At 38.6% G+C, this 21,640-nt stretch overlaps 1 pseudogene; it reads left to right on the forward strand.

Moving 5' to 3' along the window:
• Window positions 1-19,470: 19,470 nt before the first annotated feature.
• LOC145980244 (protein GVQW3 pseudogene) lies at window positions 19,471-19,902 on the forward strand (annotated as a pseudogene).
• Window positions 19,903-21,640: the final 1,738 nt, after the last annotated feature.

The raw sequence follows: 21,640 nt of genomic DNA on the forward strand, positions 1-21,640 counted from the left end.
CTGGGTCTTAAATTTTGCTTGAAGAGCTGCTACAGCTTCTTCTAAACTTTGAAAATTATCTAATGTTGCCAGATCAGTATATTTTTGAAGCAACAATTTGAGTTCAGAATCAATTTTAAGAAGAGGGTCCATGCATTGTGATTGCAAATTTGTAATTTCTAATTGAAGACTGGCATTGAGTGTGGTTTGTAAAGCTTGTAAATCACTTCTTAATTTCTTGACTCTGACATCAAGCATCAGAATCTCATCACTGTGATCTTCATGTCTTGTATGGCCAAATATATCATTAGGCATTTTTGATTTAGTGGTTATTTATTATAGAGTATCTGATTCTTAATTCTATAAAAAAGGGTATAAGCTTGTCATATGATCCAGGGACCTCAATATATAAGCAGTCACCAGCAGAAACAGTATATACAGTGCCAGAAATCATGTTTGAGTGCTTAATTCTATAAATATTTCTCCCTACTGAAATCTTGACATCACCCTCAGGGGTTGTAATAAATTGTAATTGCCCACCTACAGGTAATTGGTAATGATTTAAATTATTGTTAAATATGTACAATATTTTACCTGTTTCATCATCAACATCTGTAAGTATGCTGTTCAGATGAATAATTAACAAGCCACTCAGTTTAGATATTATATCAGAAGAGGGTTGCGGTGTTGGCAGCTCCATAATAGCCTGTTTTTTGAACCCAAATAAGTTCATAGGCATGTTTATTTATTTCAAATCATGCTCTGTAATTGGGCATTGATTTCCATTTTTCAAATCACAATGCCCCCAAGGTAAAGTATGTATGCCACATGATCAAATGCATATCTTATCATCATGTGGGTCCAGAGCCACTTTTCTTACAATATTTGTAGTCAATAAGTGATTCACACTCTGAATTCTATTTTCTGATGTTCTGATTGTGCTACATGATTTGAGGCAATTTTTGTAATCTTCAAATTGGAGCTCTTTTTCCACAATCACTCTGCCAATGCCCTTGGCTTTTTTGGCAACAACACCACTACATGTTTCAAAACTGTACATCTTGGCCCTTAACCCAGCAAATGCCACAATAACATCACCAAGTGTCTCATCTTTTAACTTGCCAGGCACCTTTTTGTTGTGGTGCTGAATCTTTGTATGTTCACTGGTATCAAAGTATTGAAACAATTCAGGCTGTGCCATATCTTGATAAACATCTTCTGTTTGAATATCAAGAACAAAACTATCAGTGTCCATGTACATCAATTTTACACAATCACCATAAAAAGGTTTTAACACATCATAATACAATTTTAACATGTGTAATTTGGCCAATTCCAATATCACAGCCCCTACATAAATAGGCTTATCAAATTTAATATTTGTTTTTTTCATGTTGAAAAGTGCCATATTTTCATCATAAATTCTTCTATAATTGAAATTAGGCTTTGCAATCAATTTTTTGCTCAGGCTGGGGTCAGTAATTATTTTAACATCGGTATGTTTTCTGACATTTTCAATTGTTTTGCCATACACTGAATTGACCATCAATTTAAACAAGGTCTTATCAAATTGGCTCATTGCAGATGTTCGAAGCTCTGTGTTTGTATCAATATATGACTTCAACCATTTTGAGTGCCTGAACCTCAAAACTTTTCCAACTTTGGTCACTTGAACACCATGTTTCATGAGGAACTGGAGGTTTTTGTAATATATGACATAATCCTGTTTTGGCTCCAGTGTCATCATGAGCTTCTTCTGTTTAGAGCCAGGTTAACACTTAACCTCAGGAATTAGGGGCAGATCAGAAAATGTGTTGTGTAAATCATCAGGAATTGTCAGATCAACCTCTAAGAAGAGGCCATAGTCACTGTCATCAAAATTCTTAAGATTCTCTATATTGAAATCTTCAACCCATTCAAGCCCTGAATATGGCAGTTTATCCATCATAGCATAACCATACAGGCTGTTTGCATCTACATACAGTATATAATTTGATGGCAGTGCTGGATCATAATCAGAAATATATTTGTTATTTGCTCTGGCATATCTCTGAGAACATTGCACCATGCCTCCTCTTATACATTGTTCCATAAACAGATACATATCTTGATCCTGGATCAGATCCAATTGCATTTTAGTGTTTAAAAACATTGCAGACCATGCTAGGCCCGGAGCACTGTAAAAATACATTGGATCCAGCTTATAATTTTGCATGGAAGATTTTCTGAATGCCTGCAATATATCAGCTAAGAGGGTCACATCAAGTTTTAAATATGCCCTGTGATAATCACCAAATGTCTTGCATTTTAAATTGTTCCACATCAATTGGGCATGGTGATAATCATCATCAGTGATTCCAGATGCTCTGATTTTGCTGTAAAACTCTTGTTGTGGTGGCAGAGAACACTCATCAAATTTAGAAAAATCTGTAACATAATCATATGGATATACACCCTTCCGCCTAATTAATTTCGGTCCTGATTTGGAAACAAAGCACATGTGATTTTGAATTGATCATCAGATAATTGAGTGGCCAGTGTAGCCAGGATAGCTGATAAAATTCTGTAGGAATCAAGAAATCTTAAGTGAATAGGAACACCATTAACTTTAATTATTTTGCTAATAGATATATATTTTTCATCATTTTCTGCTAAAATATTTAAATTCTCCTTGTCAAACCCCTCGTACCTGATCAAATGATGAAAATCATAATTGGATGCTCCATGGCAAAATATGGGGATAAATTTTGGTCTCTTGATCTTAATATTACAGCTATTACACAGGGCCATTAAGAATTTACCATCTGTATGAGAATGGTGTTTCACCTTGATATTTATATCTGAAAATTCAGAATCACATACCGGGCATTTTTCTGCATTGTTGAAATCTTCAATCTGTTTCTCTGTTAAAGGCAACATGGGTTTTGGTTTTAATAAAATATTAGATGCTATGTCATGGCACTCATTTTCTATTCTAAGTGAAAATTCTTTGATGGCATCTGCTCCCATGTATAAATTTTCTTTACTAACAACACCATCCTGTACAACCACATAATAAAAGCTGGAAGGTTCATGTAGCTGGTATGGTGTAATTGAAGATTCTTCAGGATCTGGATTGCAGAATGCAAGAGGTTTGAGGTTTGATTCAAAATCACAGACAATATGTGCTGGGTGTTCCAACAAGGCTTCAAACTTTTTGAATTTTGCTTTTTCACTTGGATTAGGCATCACCATATGAACAGGTTTATAATTGCCACAGTATTTCAGATGCTCAATTAACTTGTTTTTAGCAATTTCTGCATTCACTTCCCGGACCCCATTCACCATTTTTCTACCATCAAATACACTTAAACATCTTCTGCACAACTTGAATATTGTATTGGATTTGTCTAGTTGTGTTCTCACTAAAGCTTCAAGATTATGTATCAGAGTGTAATGGTGTGTGCCTTCCCCTTCAATTAAGAGCAGATCAATCGGAACAGCAGAATCATCATCAAATGTACTGATTCTGAGAGGTTCTATCAAGCAATTGCCACGGCCAGTGGAACAAATAAATACATTAATAGATAATTGCTTACCATTAATATCCCGGGCCTTTTTTTCAAATTTATCAATATTCTGAACAGACATTGGATATTCTAAACCCTCCATTGCCTCATCAAAATCATGCTCATGTTGTTTGTAATAACTTATTCTCTGAGGATTCCTTGAAACTGGAAACAAAGCAGCTAAAATACACCACAAAAAGCATTTCTCATCATTATTTTCTATATTAACCACGGCTCTTTTGTTTTTAATATTGGCAGGTAATGGCAGATATGTAGATCCTTGTAATGGGCTGAATTCAGAAATATTAACATATAGCTTGTGTGGAGATCCGCATAGGCTCCATCCAGACTCTTTTGCTGCAAATTCAGAGTGTTTAATATTCAATTGTTCTATCAAACTGCTTATTATTTTGTCTGAATTTGCATTTAGGTACACAGGTACAGTTTCTGTTATGTGGGGCTGTGTAAATTTTGTGCCATTTGGCTTCTTATATTGTGCAAACAATTTGAGGGACAGCTTATAAGAGCCATTTTGTGTATTTAGAAATGCCTGCACATCAGGATTTACACTGTTCAAAAAATTCTTAATGCCACATCTTGGCTCTGATTGAAACCGGTAATCCCTTAATTGGCCATTAAAACTGCTACGGATGGGTTCATAGCGTGGCTGCTTTGCCGGTCCAGCATTAACAGGTGCTTCATGCTTTCTTTTCAGACCAGATGTAGATGGTTGTGGGGGCAATGTTGATGACTGTACATAAGAATTACACTTATGCCATTTGTAATATGCCTTGCTTAATATTTTATGGCATCTTGGACACATTTTTGTGGCCTTTCTGCATTTCTTACGATCACAATTATGCCGGTGCCTGGCCCAATGAGAACTAGATATATTTTTATTACACTGATTGCAATATTTTTGTTTTGGCATTTTTGTTGTTTATTTATATAAAATTTCTTGGTCCCAAAAAAAAAACAGAACTATGCCAAAACAATAACTAGGCTCTGGTGATCCCCAATATAAAATATTTTTTTTTTTTATGCTGTTGTAAAACACTTTTTACCAGGTTTCAGATCTGGGGGCTATCAATTGTATATCAACTAACAATAATTATTCTCAAAATCTCACGTGTGGAGATATTATTTTGCCACATGTATTTCAATCTCATATTTTGTCAGGACTCAAACCCGAGCCTCTTGTTTACAAGGCAACAATATTAACATTTTGCAATCAGGGGAGGCTTCACATTTTATCAGAACTCAAACCCGAACCTCCTGATTACAAGGCAATAAAAACCATGGGGCTATGCACCACACTCTACTGGGTCTCCTGGGATTTTGACAGAAAAAACACACTATAAACAATAAGATGATATGGGTACTTGACTTAATTTTAAGTGTAGGCAAATCTGTCTGAGAGGCTTCACCTTTTCTACACTTGAATTCAAAATTCTTAAAATTCAGAGCATATCACACCTGAAGAATTGGGGTATAAGCCCCTCTTGCCATTGTTTTAAGTATGGGCAAATCTGTCTGAGAGGCTTCACCTTTTCTACACTAGAATTCAAAATTCTTAAAAAATCAGGGAATATCACACCTGAAGAATTGGGGTATAAGCCCCTCTTGCCATTGTTTTAAGTGTAGGCAAATCGGATTGTTCAATCAAATAGCCTCTCCTTTTCTACACTTATAAGTGGTGCTCATCCTATAGCCAATCCCACTACTTAGTGGATAAGCCAAACGGAGGCGTGAGACCTGTTTTGGACCTGAGAGAGCTAAATAAGCATGTATTACTACCACGAAATCAAGTAGAAAAAATTAATGAGCTGTTGCATTCATTTGCGGGAAGTAAGTACTTCACATCTTTTGATTTAACGCTAGGATACTTCCAGGTGGAGATTGAAGAAAGATCTAGAAAATACACAGCATTTAGGTATGGGTCCAGGTTATTCCAATTTAGGAGACTACCTTACGGACTAAATTCATCGGTGTCTGCGTTTACAACGGCGCTAAACAGAATATTTGGTCTGGAAACAAAGTCATGGTTAGCAATATACGTAGATGATATGTGTATACATTCAAAGAACTGGATGGATCATATAAGCAAAATAGACTGGGTTTTATGTAAATTGAAAGAAGCAGGACTTACAGTCAAGTTAGAGAAATGTTCTTTTGCAAATAAATAAATCACGTTCCTAGGGCATATAGTATCTGGAGGAAACGTAACACTTTGCAGCGATAAAAATGAGGCTATAAAATGTTTTCCAAAGCCTACAACCAGGAAGCAATTGCAAAGATTCCTAGGGATATGCAATTGGAGGAGCAAATTTATTAGGAATTTCGCTTCAAAAGCCAAGCCTTTATACGATCTTTTGAGAAAGGATATGAAATGGAAATGGGCACAAGAGGAGGAAACGGCTTTTAATGTGCTAAAGGAAGACCTGACATCTAGTCCAGCTATAGGCCAGCCAAATTTTGAAAAACTTTTCATCATAGGAACAGACGCATCGAATATAGGTCTAGGGGCCTATCTCTTCCAGAAAACCGAGGATGGAGAAGATGTTGTAATTCAATATGCGAGTCGTGCACTGAAAGCGTTTGAAAGGGCGTATACGATTAGCGAACTGGAATGTTTGGCTATCATATTCGGCATTGAAAAGTTTGCAGTTTACTTAAAAGGAAGGAAATTTAAAATTCTTTGCGACCATAAGAGCCTTATATGGTTAAACTCTGCAAGGCAATGGAATCCTCGTTTGACAAGATGGGCATTACTTCTCCAGGAATACAGTTTCGAAATAGTGGATATTAAAGGAAAGGACAATAAAATTGCAGATGCCCTAAGTAGATCCCCTCTACATATGACGCAGGAACCAGAGGAAGTGCTGAAGTTATCCATAAACGCCATCATGGATGAAGAACTCGGGAACATATCCAGACAAGAATGGATAGAAAGCATGAAGAAAGACGAAGAATTAAGCGGCATCTTAAATGTCTTGAATGGAGATAGAAATGAAAACGAAAAGAAAATGAGAAGAGCGAAGATAGAAGGAAAATATGTAATTAAGGAAGGAATGATTTTTAGAGTAAGCATAGAGAAATCTAATGAAGTGCAACTCTGCGTACCTGGAGCACTAATTAAAAAAGTACTCGCAGAAGTGCATGAGAAGTCTGGACATTTCGGGATTGATAAAACATTGAGGCTTGCCCGGAGGTTTTTCTTCTGGAAATGTATGAAGAGAGGCGTGGTGGATCATGTAAGAAATTGTATGTTATGTATAAAAACTAAACCTTCAAAATTAAAAATGGAAAGAGAAGAGTTACACGTAACTGCAAAAAATCCTCTAGATATGATATCTATTGATCTGATTGGACCTCTCCCAAGATCGCGAGGATTTACATATATTCTTACATGCGTCGACGTGTGCAGTAAGTTTGTAATATGTTATAATTTCAAGAAGGCTACAGCAAAGGAGATAGTAAAATATTTAGAAGAAGGATTTGTCAAACACTATGGAGTTCCATTAAAAATTCTAACGGATAATGGTACACAATTTGTATCGGAATACTTTAAAGATTACTTGAAGTTTAAAGGAATTAAGATGATAAACGTTACTAGGTATCATCCAAGTTCGAACCCGATAGAGAGATATAACGGGGAAATAGTAAGAATTCTAAGAATGTTATGTCATGACAATCATACGAAGTGGTCTACAGCAGTTAACAGAGCCATAAGATGGATAAATAACTCTATATCTGAGGAGACAAAGAAGAGTGCGGCTGAATTGTTTCTGGGATATATGGAAGAACCCGGAATATTCAAGGAATTTGATTGGCCGAGGGAAGTAATATCCAAAGAAGAAACTAAGGAAGTATTACTAGACATATACATTAAGAGAATGAAGAAAATGAACAAGAAAGCAGAGAATAGTACGAAGATAAAATTAAAAAGGGGAGTCTTAGTATTTTGCAAAACACACCCAATGAGCAAAGCATCAGAGAAAGCAATCAAGAAATTGTTCTTCATATATGAAGGTCCATACGAAGTCCTGAATTTGTTTCGGAACACAGCAGTAGTAAAACATACAGAAACAAATATGGAGAGAAGGGAGAACCTGGAAAATATCAGGAGGTACAACTGCACGGAGGAAGTAAAAAAGAGCTTAGTTAATGAATAAAAGAAACAGTAAGAGAAGTCACATAGAACGAGGGAAAAATTTATAAATTTACAAATGAACTTTCCAATATATAAATTTTTCATCCTCAAGGAGGGGGATATTGTGTCACGTGCCAGTTTCGATGACACAATGAAGGTTGCAAGGAGGAATGGTTTCTCGGAATCGACGATCGATGGCAGCACGCCATATAAAGAAGAGCAGAGCTCATTGTACAAACTAGGAGCGGAGAAGAGGGATTATATATATTATAGTAAATTGAGAAATATATAAAAGAAGAGTTCAAATACTATAATAGAAGTAAATAGAATGATGTATATAGTAATTTAAAAGAATTAAGAATATAGCCGCATATGAAACGCTTAGGAAATTTATTAAGCGAGCAAATGAATTCAGAAATGTATCTCAATTTCTTTTTGATTCTCTGACGAGGAGAACATCGTCAGCTTTTGCATTTGTCCGTTCCCCGGTGGCGCTGTGGTCAATTAGACGCCCCGAAGCACTTTACGGTTGCGCTTCTTTTTTAGTCGCACTGGGCCATTGGCAGCGCTTGTTATTAGCGATCCTGGTTATTCCCCCTTGGTCGTTACATAGGAGGTGGCGCTAGTGTCAGTTTAGTCGACCCTACTCCTTTATATAAGTATAGCTTGTATCGTTTGCCAAAGAAACGGGGAAAGGGAAAGAAAACATATATAGGGCATAAAGAAAAGGAAGCGAGACGACGCAACTAGATTTCTTATATATAGAAGAAATAATAAAAGAAGTCTTTTCCATAATCAAAAGAAGAGGAAGCCTATTCGATAATAAAAAGGAAAAGAAGAAGAAGCTTTTCCATAATCAAAGAAGAAAAGAAGAAGAAGCCTTTTCCATAATCAAAGAAGAAAAGAAGAAGAAGCCTTTTCCATAATTTATTTATTTATTTGAGAAAATTTCAGATACAGCACAGGTGGCCATTTTACACTGAAATTGTCAACAATGAGAAAGCAATAATTATAATAAGCATAAAAATAAAAAATAAAATAAAATAAAATAAATAATTAAAAATAAATAAGAAATAATTAAGAGTAACAAATCAACATAAAAGTGAATAGCAAATGAACAAAAAAATAAGTAAGAGATGGCACTATGTGATATTAATTACAAGTATTTCTTCTGATAGAAGACCGAAAGGAAAACTCGGAGGAAAATATATCAATACTTGAGGGGAGATCATTGTATTGTGCTGCAAGTCTATAAAAGAGAGATCTTTTTTGAATTTCTAGTCTAGGTTTTTTAGTATAAAATAACCTTGTATTGCGAGTTGTGCGCATAGGTACTCTAAAGTGGAATTCCTCAAGGAGTGTGTTGCAGCGGATTTTGAAATTCACAATTTTGTATAAGTAACTGAAATCATTCTGCAAACGTCGCTGATAAGCAGTTTGTAAGTTTAGAAAAGACAAGAGATGCGGAGATGAAAAATTGCGTAATGAGGGAACCCTGTGACGGACTATAGCTAGGAAGAAGTGAAAGACTGAATCGAATCTGGAGAGGTGAGTGGGACATGCCATGGACCAGACGGGAGAGCAGTATTCTATTATTGGGGAGATGAATGATGTGAAGTACAAAGTGAGGGCTGAGATGTCACTAATTTCAGTGAAACGGTAGAGTAAACCTAAGAGACGCATGGCCTTTTTTGTGGTGCATAAAATATGTTCCTCAAATGTGAGCTTTTGGTCGAAAACAATGCCTAGGTCTTTGTGAGAGGATACTGCTTTGATGTTATTGCCAGAGATGGAGTAAGATGACTTTAACAGATTCTTCTTGAGAGAGATAGTGAGAGTAGTACACTTGTCAGGATGTAATGTAAGGTCCCATGTCAGGCACCAGGAAGTAAATGTTGCTATGTCATTCTGAAGAAGATGAGTATCGTCGGAAGTGGAGATTTCCCTGAAAATTTTACAGTCATCTGCGAAAAGAAGGTAATTGCTAGAGGGAGCTGTGAGATGGTCGGCAAGGTCATCGACGAATAATATAAACAAGAGAGGTCCTAGAACACTACCCTGTGGAACTCCAGAGAGGACAGGAAGAAAGTTAGAAACAGTTCCAGGAAGAACAACACGTTGTTGGCGATCGCTAAGGTAGTCTGTGAGAAGGGTGAGAAATTTGCCATGAATGTTGAATCTATTGCATAATTTGTGAATCAGAAGACGATGACTAACAGTATCAAAGGTTTTGGCCAGATCAAAGTATATTACATCTAATTGTGAATTATTTGAAATGCATTCCATAGCATGTGAGAGTAAAACAGACAGGTTTGTAAGACAGGAGCTACCAGGAAGAAAACCATGTTGCTTAGAGCTTAAGTACGGAGAAACAAATTTGTACAGTCTGTCTTTGATTACTTTTTCACAGATGATGGACAGAGGAGAGAGTAAGGAGATTGGTCTGTAAGATGAAACAAAATTTTTGTTACCACTTTTGTGAATCGGTGTGATGTTAGCTTGTTTCCAAGCGTGAGGAAAGATGCCTTCCGAAAAACATCTGTTCAAGAGAATGGAGAGGGGATAGCACAGGGATTGCACAGTTTTCCTGAGGAACATGGTGTTGATATCGTCCGGTCCTAGGGCACGGTGAACTGAAAGAGACGACAATAGATCCTTCACCTCATCGGGTGTAGTGACAAGCGTTGTTAGGGAGGAGGAACAGACTGGTCTTACGTTTGGCAACGCTGCAAGGGAAGACGGGGGGCAGAAGTTACCATGAAAATAAGCGTTGAAGAGTTCTGCCCTTCGGTCCCCTATCGCACTTTCACTATCATGCATAATTTCAGCTGGAATCCTACTGTTATTTTTCCTTGAGTTTATTAGATTAAAAAAGTTTTTTGGGTTTTCCGGGATTGTTGCAGTGATATTGTCTATATGTTCCTTATATTTTTTTCGAAGCAGATACTTTGAGTGTCGTCGCAGAGCCGCAAAGGTATTGTGCGTGTGTTCACTCGGGAAGCCCTTCCAAAGTTGCCATGCTCGTGTCTTGTTGGCCAGTACATCCCGCACTTCGGAGTCGAACCAACACGGAAATCTCCGAGAAGATATTTTCCCTGTAGGCACGTGGTCCGTCACTGCTGCTTGAATGACACCTGTAAATAGGTCAGCTGCCTCGTCGACCGTCCCGTCTTCCAAGATGCTCCAGGGGAAGAAGTCGAGGGAAAGTCTTATCTCCTCCCACGGCGCTCGGTTCCACAGGTAGCGTTTGTTCTGGATGGAGGGGCGATGACCTCTTCTAGGGGGTGGGGGGATGAGAATAGAAACATCCAAACTGTCGTGGTCGGAGATCAGGAGGTTCTTACGTGGCGTGATACTAATATCGTTTAGGGTGGATAGAACATAATCCAGGTTGCTGTCCTTCCTGGTGTTGAACAAATTATGTTGTTTCAGGTTTAAACCACAGATGAAAGTTTCAATAAACCATGCGTCGTTCGTACACTTCGCTGTTCCATTCACAGGGTCTTGCCAGTCAAATGAGAGGTTGAAGTCGCCGAAAAGCGCAACGTCTCCCAGGGCAACTGCCGCAAGCAAAGAATCTCGACATTCTTCGAGGAGGAACAAAGGACTGTTTTTATGTGGCCTATAGTAAGAGCCAAGGAGAAGCTTCTTGGCACCGGTCACCGAAACTTCCACCCACAGTATTTCACAGTTCCGTTTTAAGTCGTGGCGTACTTTGCTTGGCCATTTTGAGTTAACACAGATCATAACGCCCCCACCACGAGTCGCACGATCGTTCCGATATATGGTGAAATGGCTTGCGAATGGCAGCTCACTGTCACAAACGTTTTTTGTCAACCACGTTTCAGTAAAAATTAGGCAGTCATATGCCATGAGTTCACACGCAAAAATTGCACAGTCGCCAAGCTTATTCTTAATGCTCTGTGTATTTTGGTAATACACAGAGAAATTTGCCACCGTTTTCACAGGCCCCGGATTCACATGTATGTCCCCGCAGATCAAGGCCATGCACAGGAGGTGAAAGTACCGGACCGGGGTCCCCTTACCTGCCGAGCGTTGTTCCCTGCTGCTGGGCGAAGCCATGGCGGAGACACGCACACGTGTCGCCGCGAGTGCCGGAAAAGAAAATCTCCTCTGAGCACATCTCCACCGCAATAGTTCATCAGAATCCTTTGACACAGCGGAAGGAATGCTACACTGAAGCCACGAGTACACTATGATTAAACACAGGCCGAGAAAAACCACTGAAAACTCTCGAAACACAGGACGACGATCAGCACCACTATTACAACTTGCCGCCATCTTAAAGAAGAAGAAGCCTATTTCCATAATCAAAAGAAGAAAAGAAGAAGAAGCCTTTTTCATAATCAAAGAAGAAGAAGCCTATTCTATAATCAAGAGAGAGAAGAAGAAGAAGCCTTTCCATAATTACGAAGAGAAAGAAGAAGATTTCCTTTCAAGGAGAATGTAACCGATGTAAATTTTCGATATATTTCAATGTCGCTATATATTTTTCTCTGTATTTTGTATAGTTCTCAGAATATAGATCCGCATTTAACTATATCCTCTTGGCTATAAAACGCTTTCTTATTTGGAATTCTCAAACAAAGAACCTATCCCCTGAGATTAAGATATCTGTAGCCGTGGTAAATAACATGTAAGTACGTACCCACAAGGGGCGTAGACCACTATGAGGCCTCATGATCAATTAAGTCGATAGGATTATACACTCCTCACAAGAAGTTTTCAATATTATTATATTAGGCAATAGGTGATAGGGACTGTGGGATATGTCAGCGAACAGACTAGAACGCCCACAAGACAGACGCCATGTGTTGTTGTATTCCAAGGCCGTGTCTGTCACCTATTGTCTAACGTAACAATATTCCACACTTTTTGTGAGGAGTTGATTTCAGGTGGCCTTGGCTTCGTAGGTTGTGGGTGAAAATATGATTTTCCTACCCTTCTTCCTCCTTTAACCATCTCTTCCTTTGTTTCTACCTTTTTATATTTCTTTCCCCTTTCTCTGCTTCTTTTTTATTTTTCTTACTATATTTTCCTCTACTCCTTTTTCTTATTGCTTCTCTTTCTTCCTTTTTCCTTCTTTCATTCTCTGTTTCATTTTTCGTCCTGTTACTCTCTTTGTTTCTCCCTTTTCCTTCCTTTGCTTCACTATTTCCTTCTTCCTTTATTTCAAACTTTCTTTCTGCCTTTGTTTATCTTCCTCTGTTTCACTATTCCATTCTTTCTTTATCAATCTTTCCTTCTTTATTATTGCCTGAATTAGTTGTTAGTAAATACAAAAATATTATTATTATTATGGTATTACCTGGCATTTTTATTTACCGACCTCCGTGGGGAACTGGTTAGCACAGCGCGCTACGACACGAATCACTGCCTGGGCGTGTGAGAGTTCTATATGCATGTCCCTTCATCATATCATCACTCATCCTTATCTTTGCGATTAGCCAAAACTCGCAGAAGAGCGAAGTAAAAAAAATCGTGTAATATTTTGAAAAGATAAGTAACACAGATGTACAAAATAAAACTTATTAAACACCTTCATATAAACGCAACTTCCCTTTTCATCTATGAGGATCATTGATAATTAGGGGAGAGTTGCCGAAATTGGACCGTTGCCTAAGTTGGACCGCATTTGTTTTTGCCTATAGACGAGTATTTGAAACAGATGAGTTGGCACAACTGGTTGGCGTCAGTGCCATGTACAAATGACTGAATGGTCAGTCAACTAGAGACGTTCGACGAAGTAGGAGTGCTGTTATTGTGTTTCCATTGTTCGTGTTGCAATTATTGTGCTTCGGATCTTAAGCTCTTGCGTAGACTAGGGATAAGTAATCAAATGTCCTGTAGTATATTATAAAAGTGCCATTCATTAACCACTAACTACATGTGGTAAAACTATGCTTTAGTTGCCTATGTTCGTGTAGCGTCATATTTTTTATTAACGGGGTATAATTGCCTAATTTGGACCACCACGTGTTTCCCAAATTGGACCGGGGTGGACAGAGATGGAATTGCAAATGGCTATAACAGCATACAATAATGGGGACTATGGCTTGAACGAGTGTACTAGAAGGAATGGTTTGTTTGGTTTTACAGCTGACCGAATATTCAACGTGGATGAAACAGGTTTCACCACAGTCCAGAAACGTCCACAAAAAAATGTAGCAAAGAAAGGAAAATCACAGGTAGGTGCTGTTAGAAGCGGCGAACGTGGAGTAAATACCAGAATGGTGTGTTCAGTGATTGCTGCAGGTGTCTAGATACCGTAGACATACATACGTGCATGCCTTTTGTAAGTGGTCCAACCTAAGCAACCTGTGGTCCAAGTTAGGAAACCAGTTGCCTATAATGGACCGATGTCACTACTTTCGTTCATGTACCGTATTATAATGGTTCCTGCATTTTTTGTTGAAATACATATATGTAGTGAAAGCTAATAATCTGTGCTTCTCATACCTACAATTTCGTTCTTTTTCTGTGTCTTGTTTTTGATGCAGAAGCAAAATAGTACCAACTGGTCCAATTTAGGCAACCCTCCCCTATATTTCCAAAATTTTCATCGCGTTACAATTTCGTATAACAGTGATAAGATGTAGATATTTAAATAATAAAATTAATTGTAAAAAAACACACATGGAGATAAATGAGACTCATTTTACATTTCAGTTCCCAAAAATCTATAAACTACAAACGGGAAAATTACAACAATTTTTTATGGTTATCTTGTGCTTTTTCCTGGCAGTACGAGGAACGTGCAACTTTTTTTCATAGCTGAGAGTGAAATTAACGATGATGTTAACGAAAGATATATACATATACGTATGTACAAACGTGCGATCTTGTACGAATATACCCTAGAATATATACTGACAGCTCAAAGCTCAACTTTTTTTCCCAATATTATATATACATGAAAGTTGCTAGGTATAAAAGGCTTAGTTTTTGGTGTAAAACCAAAGCACTGAAACAGAGGGAGGCAGAGAATTAAAACAGCAACCGCAAAAATTCATTGATCTGGAAAGTTTGAAACTAGAAGTGCGCATGCGCGTTCTTTTGTTTCTACGCGCTGGAAATTTTGGAAACTGCCGAAGGAGGTTCGGAACCTAACTTCGATTGCCGTGCCACATGCCACATGAACTTAACTTTAAATACACATTTGAAATGTTATAGACAATCAACTTTGGGGGGCTGAGACCGCTAAACCATCAACTTTGGGCTGGGGGGGGGGTATCTATGACCAGAGACAACAAAACACATGACATTACTATATATATATCGTCCTGTTTTGTACCTTGTTACATTTGCACTTGGTGCAGAGTCTGAAGAAGACCTTGCTAGAAGGTTGAAACGTTACGTTTAGTTCATGTTTTATAATAAAATAAATTTCTGCCTTGGTCAGCATATTGAGTTTATATACTAAGTATATAATTATGAGTATTGTTAACATTTTTACTAAAAGGTGTTTCAAAATAAGATGTGCATGAACTAGGAGAGTGGATGGGACGTTCGGGCTACAAATGGCTCTCACATGACATTCAGAACGAGCTCATTGCTATATTAGGGAGATCTGTTTTGCGCTCCGTGGTAGCAGATATTAAAAGTCGGGAATATTTTGCTATTATGGTTGACGAAACTTGTGACATATCCATCCGTGAACAATTGCCATTTTGAACTGTGAATGAAAATTTTGATATTTTTGAGGAATTCATTAGCTTTTACGAGATTCCGAACACTGAGGCCAAAACTTAAAAAGGGAGAGAGTGAGTCATTCATTAATTTATTTCAGTGATCAGAGCCCCCCCCCCCCTTAATTTTGACAAGTCGGCGCCCCTGCCCCCCAGTAGCTTGCTAGAAAACCGGAAGTTCAGCGAGCCAGTAACTAGTAGGAACTACTGGAATTGTTCAAATTGTAAACATCCCGTGAATAGCTTCTTTATAGCACGCTCCAGATGCTCCAATTTAAGGCGCTTGCCACATCCGAGAGAAGGGGCTCAAAATATCCTACAGCATCCGCTAAGATTTTTACCCAACGCATCAGATAATCCCTAAAATTGCATCCCAGTTGATCTCCCTGAACCCTTGCCCTCACGGCAGGGGGATAAATGTTGATGGCTACGAGCATCGCGAGCTTCAGAATGGTTGCTTAGCAACGCTGACGGGTGACAAATGACAGTTTTCTTCTTTCGGCGTGGAATGATAATATAAGCTCTTAATTTTATCATCCATCCTGAGGTTAGTTTCATTTTTTCGTGGTGCCGTCGGAATACGAACACTTGCTCGTATTTTTAATAAATTATCATTCTCCATAGGGCAGCTTTTGCGGTTGGCCTAAATGACAATCGTGGATAAAAGCGTCGTGTGACGTCACTCGGAAAATCTCGAATATATACGAAGATAGACGAAGATAGTACGGAAACACCCGAGTGAATACGAGGGTGTGACGATAGATAGCAGCACTAATTGAATAGCTAAGACAATGTTTGAGATGGGTAAGTGTATCATGAGTACATGGTTTCATGAAACTCTGTTCTTTGTCTAACAAAAGTAAAGGTTGGATATCACCAAGCATATGGTGGTTCAGGGTGTAAAGCGTGATCCTTTGTGAAGACAACCAAATTTCAGCCTCTCCTCCACTTAGTATATCCTAGTCTGCCTTTTGCAGACTAACGAGGCTCTGGCGTTTCTACCCACGACTAGTATAATCGACTGTGGAGCTCCTGCTGTCGATTTTAACTTCTTTTGATCGACTTAATTGCTTTATTTTACTTCGCTTTTCTGACACTTGTTGCTAACCGCGAAGATGGGATAAATTGAGTCATGATATGACATGGATTGTCAAATCAATCACTATAGTTCCAGTTCCAATTAGCCTATTACTGAATAATGTGAACTTACATTAAACTTCTATCAAATTAAGAGATGAGCTGGAAAGGGTTTTGGACTGAACGTACCATTTAAAATGAATCTGTGTACATGGATGTATAAACCTATCTATTGACTTCCATAGACTGTCAATACCATTTGAATAGAGAGTAGGCTATGGGAAACATTCAGTCAACCTCTAATGCTAATATAATCTCTCTCAAACTTCTACAATGTTCCACAAACTAATTGTTCATTTACAAAAATAACATTTTCATATAATAAAAGTACACTACATCGCTCTCCATTATTTTTATAACTTGTAATACCGTGCTACAATCACCAAAATTGTAAACATTACATTTTTCTGTATTATCAACAAAACAACTAATTATCATAATGAATTAATGTGGTTCTCCAACATCAATGTACCCTAATTTTTCGCTCAGACACAGATATCGAGTTATAGATCGGAAAAAATATGTGCAAAGCTGTAATATATTTAGAATAGATCCAAAGATGGCGGCAATGAGAATTCTTAATCTGTAGACACGTTCACTTGACAGATATTTTCGTATCATTAAAACTGTTTTACTATCGTACATTGTATTACAGTATATAAAAACATACGAAAACTCTGATATGAGGCTTTATGGAACTGTGCTGCTATGCTACGACTTCAAGAAGTACAATATTGAAAGATACTATTATCCGGCCTGGTACTAGATTTCTATGCCCTAACTATAATGCAATGTTTGATATCCCAATTGAAAATAGTTTTTGATTTAGAATGAACAATCATAAAAGGATATTATAATACTTGCAGTAATTGAAAATTTCACATGAATTGCATTGAATTGGGAATATACCCATTCTAAGTGCAATATGCATTGAGGTCGAATCTATTTCACAGAGACTCTTCAACAAATTAAGCAATTTTTAAGTTTTATTATGCCGTAACGATACGTTTAATGAAATAGAATGACACCACGTTAGTATCTGGATAGAACAATGAAAGAATGGACGTTGGGCTTATAAAATGACGAACAAAACCTGGAAATTGTAATTAGGTTGAAATACGACGAATGGGTTGGTGACAAAAAGAAAGCAGTGAATGGAAAAGAAAGATGAAAATTTTCCAAAACACAAAAGGGACCAGAACTATAGAAAAGGAACAATGCAACAATGGGGACAGAAGAGACAAAGGAACAAGTGAAGGATTGGAATATAAATTACAATGTTCAGTATGCAACGTGTGCCATAACCTGTTGGCCATTGCTAGAATTGCAATATGCTTTCACTCTAGAGGACAACATGGAGGAATGTAGCTTCTAATAAAATTGCGGATGTAATTAGAATAATGATGGCCATAATAGCAATTAGAGAATCGAAGATAATTGTATTAGTTTTTTTGCCGGGAGTGGATTTGTAAAGTTTCATCGATTTTGAGTCCTACAAAGCTCCCTCCTCACTCATATATTCTGGGCAAAATTACATTTCTAACGCTGGAAAATCAAAAACAATGTTACATTTTAATAGTAATAAATGGTTAGCTGGATGCCCCAGATCTTCCTCTCATGAATATATTCTGTGTTGTACTAAATTATAGCTGCAGAAAATACAAATTTGTATCAGTCTTATCTGAACGTAAGAAAAACATGTTTTGGAAAGACTAACTTGGGTAGTGACTATGTAGAGAAGACGAAATCTTTCTGGAAACTTTTTGAACTCCCCTCGTATGTGTCAGTATAAAGTATTCAACCATAACAATCGCAGTGTCGAAAACAAATGGGGGTACGAACACTTTGTGACCACTCTGTATATTGCACACATTTGATTTTCATTGATTCTGATGATATGAGCACAAATGCTATTTTTTCTCCGTCACAAAATAAGCCCCTTAACTAAAACAAAATAGATAACAGGCCCCTAATTAGACGAACTTTAACCTTATACAGTGCCAAAAAGTAACTATACACCTATACAGACACGATTATATGTTGAGGGATTGTATTCCGTGCGCTGGGAGTAATGTTGTCTGCAAAGGTTGGTAATCTTGCGTTGTGTGCAGTTTGCTTCCGCAGTTTGCACCAGCCAGACAGGCTGGTGCTTTGAGACGAGAAGGTGTGTCTGGTTCATTGTGTGTTCGTCGCATGACAGGTGTATAGTTACTTTTCGAACGCACTGTATTACATGTGAAATGCATATTTCTATCTCTCGTATGTTTGTATGTATGTATGATGTAAATATATGTATGTGGATGAGCGGATGTGTGTCCAGTAACATTTGTATGAAATTATTCATTATTGTTACTATCCTATTATGGATATATTTATTCTGAACAAATCTAATCTGCATATGTATTCATGAGAAATGTGTTTTTTATACTATATTCTCTAATAATAATATTGGTTGTGGATTTATGGATAATTTATATACATATGTATGTGTATATATGTATGTGTTGTATGTGTATACTGTATCATTACTCTGCATTATGTAAGAATACTTATGTTATATTTATATCTATGTGATATGTATGCATGCTATTTAATCTCACTTATATTCATATTTACTTTATTTATAATTTTGTTAACGCGTCTATAATTGGAGATATCCTTTCCCTGTAGATGGCAAATAAATAAATATATAAACATCCTCTGGTGGCCATTAGGGTGAAACATGAAACTGGTTGGGACAAGCACAATACAGGGTCTGTCCTCAAAGTAGTAGGACTGATTTTTTTCTTTTCTTTTTGCAGACTGACGGCGGTTACTCTACCAGTTGTTGGTTGAGGTGGGTCTAAGGAAAGGCAGGAAGCAGTGCCAGTCGGCTGCCAGCCATAGCAGAGTGAAGATTGCTCGTCATCGTAACCTCTGCGAGTGCCCCTCGTCACGCTGCGTCATGGCCAAACTTTTGGAACAGCGTTACGCCATCAAATTTTGCGTGAAGCTCGGTAAAACTGGTAAAGAGACCCATGAAATGATCAAGACGGCTTACGGTGATAACGCCATTGGAAGATCGAGTATTTTTGAGTGGCACAAGCTGTTTAGGGAGGGGAGAGAGGAAGTTGAAGACGCCGCACGGTCAGGACGACCTTCGAGCTCCAAAACTGAGGAAAATGTTGCAAGAGTGAAGAATTTGCTGGACAGTGACCGAAGATTAACTGTTCGCATGATTGCCGATGAACTTGGCATTGCTAAAACCCAAGTTCATGAAATTGTGCACGAAAATTTGCAAATGACGAAAATTTGCGCAAAGTTGGTGCCGCGAGTGCTGACAGGCGAGCAAAGGACGTTCGCAAACGGATCTGCCAGGACCTTCTCGAAGAAGTGAGTGAAAATCCAAACTTTTTAGACAATGTAGTAACTGGGGACGAGACGTGGACGTTTGAGTATGACCCTGCGACCAAACGTCGAAGCGCGGAATGGCACACCCGAAATTCCTCACGCCCCAAAAAGGCGCGCATGACGAAGTCAAAAGTGAAAAGCATGCTCATTTGCTTTTTCGATTCACAAGGAGTGATCCACAGGGAATTTGTTCCCCACGGACAGACTGTCAATGCAGATTTTTATCTCGAGGTCCTGGAACGGCTGAGGAAACGCATCGTCCGCGTCCGCCCAGCCATCGCCAACTCCTGGCGACTGCATCATGACAATGCGCCGAGCCACACAGCCTTCCGAGTGGCGGCGTATCTGGCCCAACACAACGTTGCAACCTTGCCTCAGCCACCCTACAGTCCCGACATTGCCCCACCAGACTTTTTCCTCTTCCCCCGCCTCAAAACCACCCTGAAAGGACATCATCACGGCTCGGTGGAAGCATTACAACAGGCCGTGACGAGGGAGCTGAACAGCATTCCAGTTTCCGCCTTCCATAAAGCGTATACAAACTGGAAATCCCGCTGGCAGCGGTGTGTTGATGCAGGAGGATCATATTTCGAAGAATATTAAGCGTATGTATTATTTCTGTCAATATATTTATTTTAATTCACTCAGTCCTACTACTTTAAGGACAGACCCTGTATGTCCATGATTGACCATGGTTCGAAACTGACAATTCTGGGACAACGAAACGCCCTCTTATCTGCACCTTTCATAATTTTCCATATTCACCAGTTCGTTCTGGATGGTTCGTCGCGTCTGATCTATATATTTGCTCTTGCACAAGGATCATGCCTCTCACACCATGATGGTAGGGCAGCGCCTCCCAGAACTGACTCGAAAGCCACAGTGAAACAATCCCACCTCGGATATAACCAGAATTAACACTACGTCCGTTCTACTTTATAAAACTTTCAGTTCAATGTTTTCCCCGTGCCAGTTTGTTCTGGTTTGGGAAACATTCTCCGCGAATGAAAATGAGTTACCATTCCCCGCGCTCAGAAGTTAAACATTCAAAAGGGGGGAGGGTGCGTAACGGAAAAAAACAGCCAAGTATCATGAGTAATGGGACAAGGTTTATTTCGCTACTTTCCACGGTATGTGCTCGATGCCTACCCCCGGTGCTCTGCACATGAATGTTTCCTTAAAAGGGTGGGCGATATTTTTTTTCGCGTAGGTAATGCACACTCGAGAGCAGTGCAAGCGGAAGGAAGCATGTCGTGACGGATGAAAATGGGAGGAAAGGGGGAGGGAGCGATCGTAAAAACAGCCAAAGGACGATGTGGGAAAACAACTGGTTACATTACACATGTAGAAAATGGGCTTCCATTTGCTGCAACCGTGTGCGTTTGGTTGCGGTAACGTGCCATGTAGCGTGGCTTCTTCAGAACTGCTGAACACAAAGCATAACAGACTCTAAAGGAGAGTTTATTGGGCGCTACTTAATTAGTTCTTGAAGCCAGTAGCGTATTTACCATTTCGTTAGGGTACTTCTTTCCATTTGATGCATCAGACCTGTCTGCATGGTTGCCAAGACACCCAAAAGTCAAACTCACTTCCCCGTAGCGCACTCTTGTAACTGCCCCTTGCAGACCAACGAGTACCTGGTGCCTGGACCTACGGCCAGGATAATCCTTAGTGGGGTTATATTGCCCTGTGTTCGTCCTTGTGTGTGCTGAGTGGCCCTTTAC

Source organism: Lepisma saccharinum, chromosome 27, assembly GCF_977018435.1.
Source record: "Lepisma saccharinum chromosome 27, izLepSacc3.1, whole genome shotgun sequence".
In the NCBI taxonomy this organism is placed as follows: Eukaryota; Metazoa; Arthropoda; class Insecta; order Zygentoma; family Lepismatidae; genus Lepisma; species Lepisma saccharinum.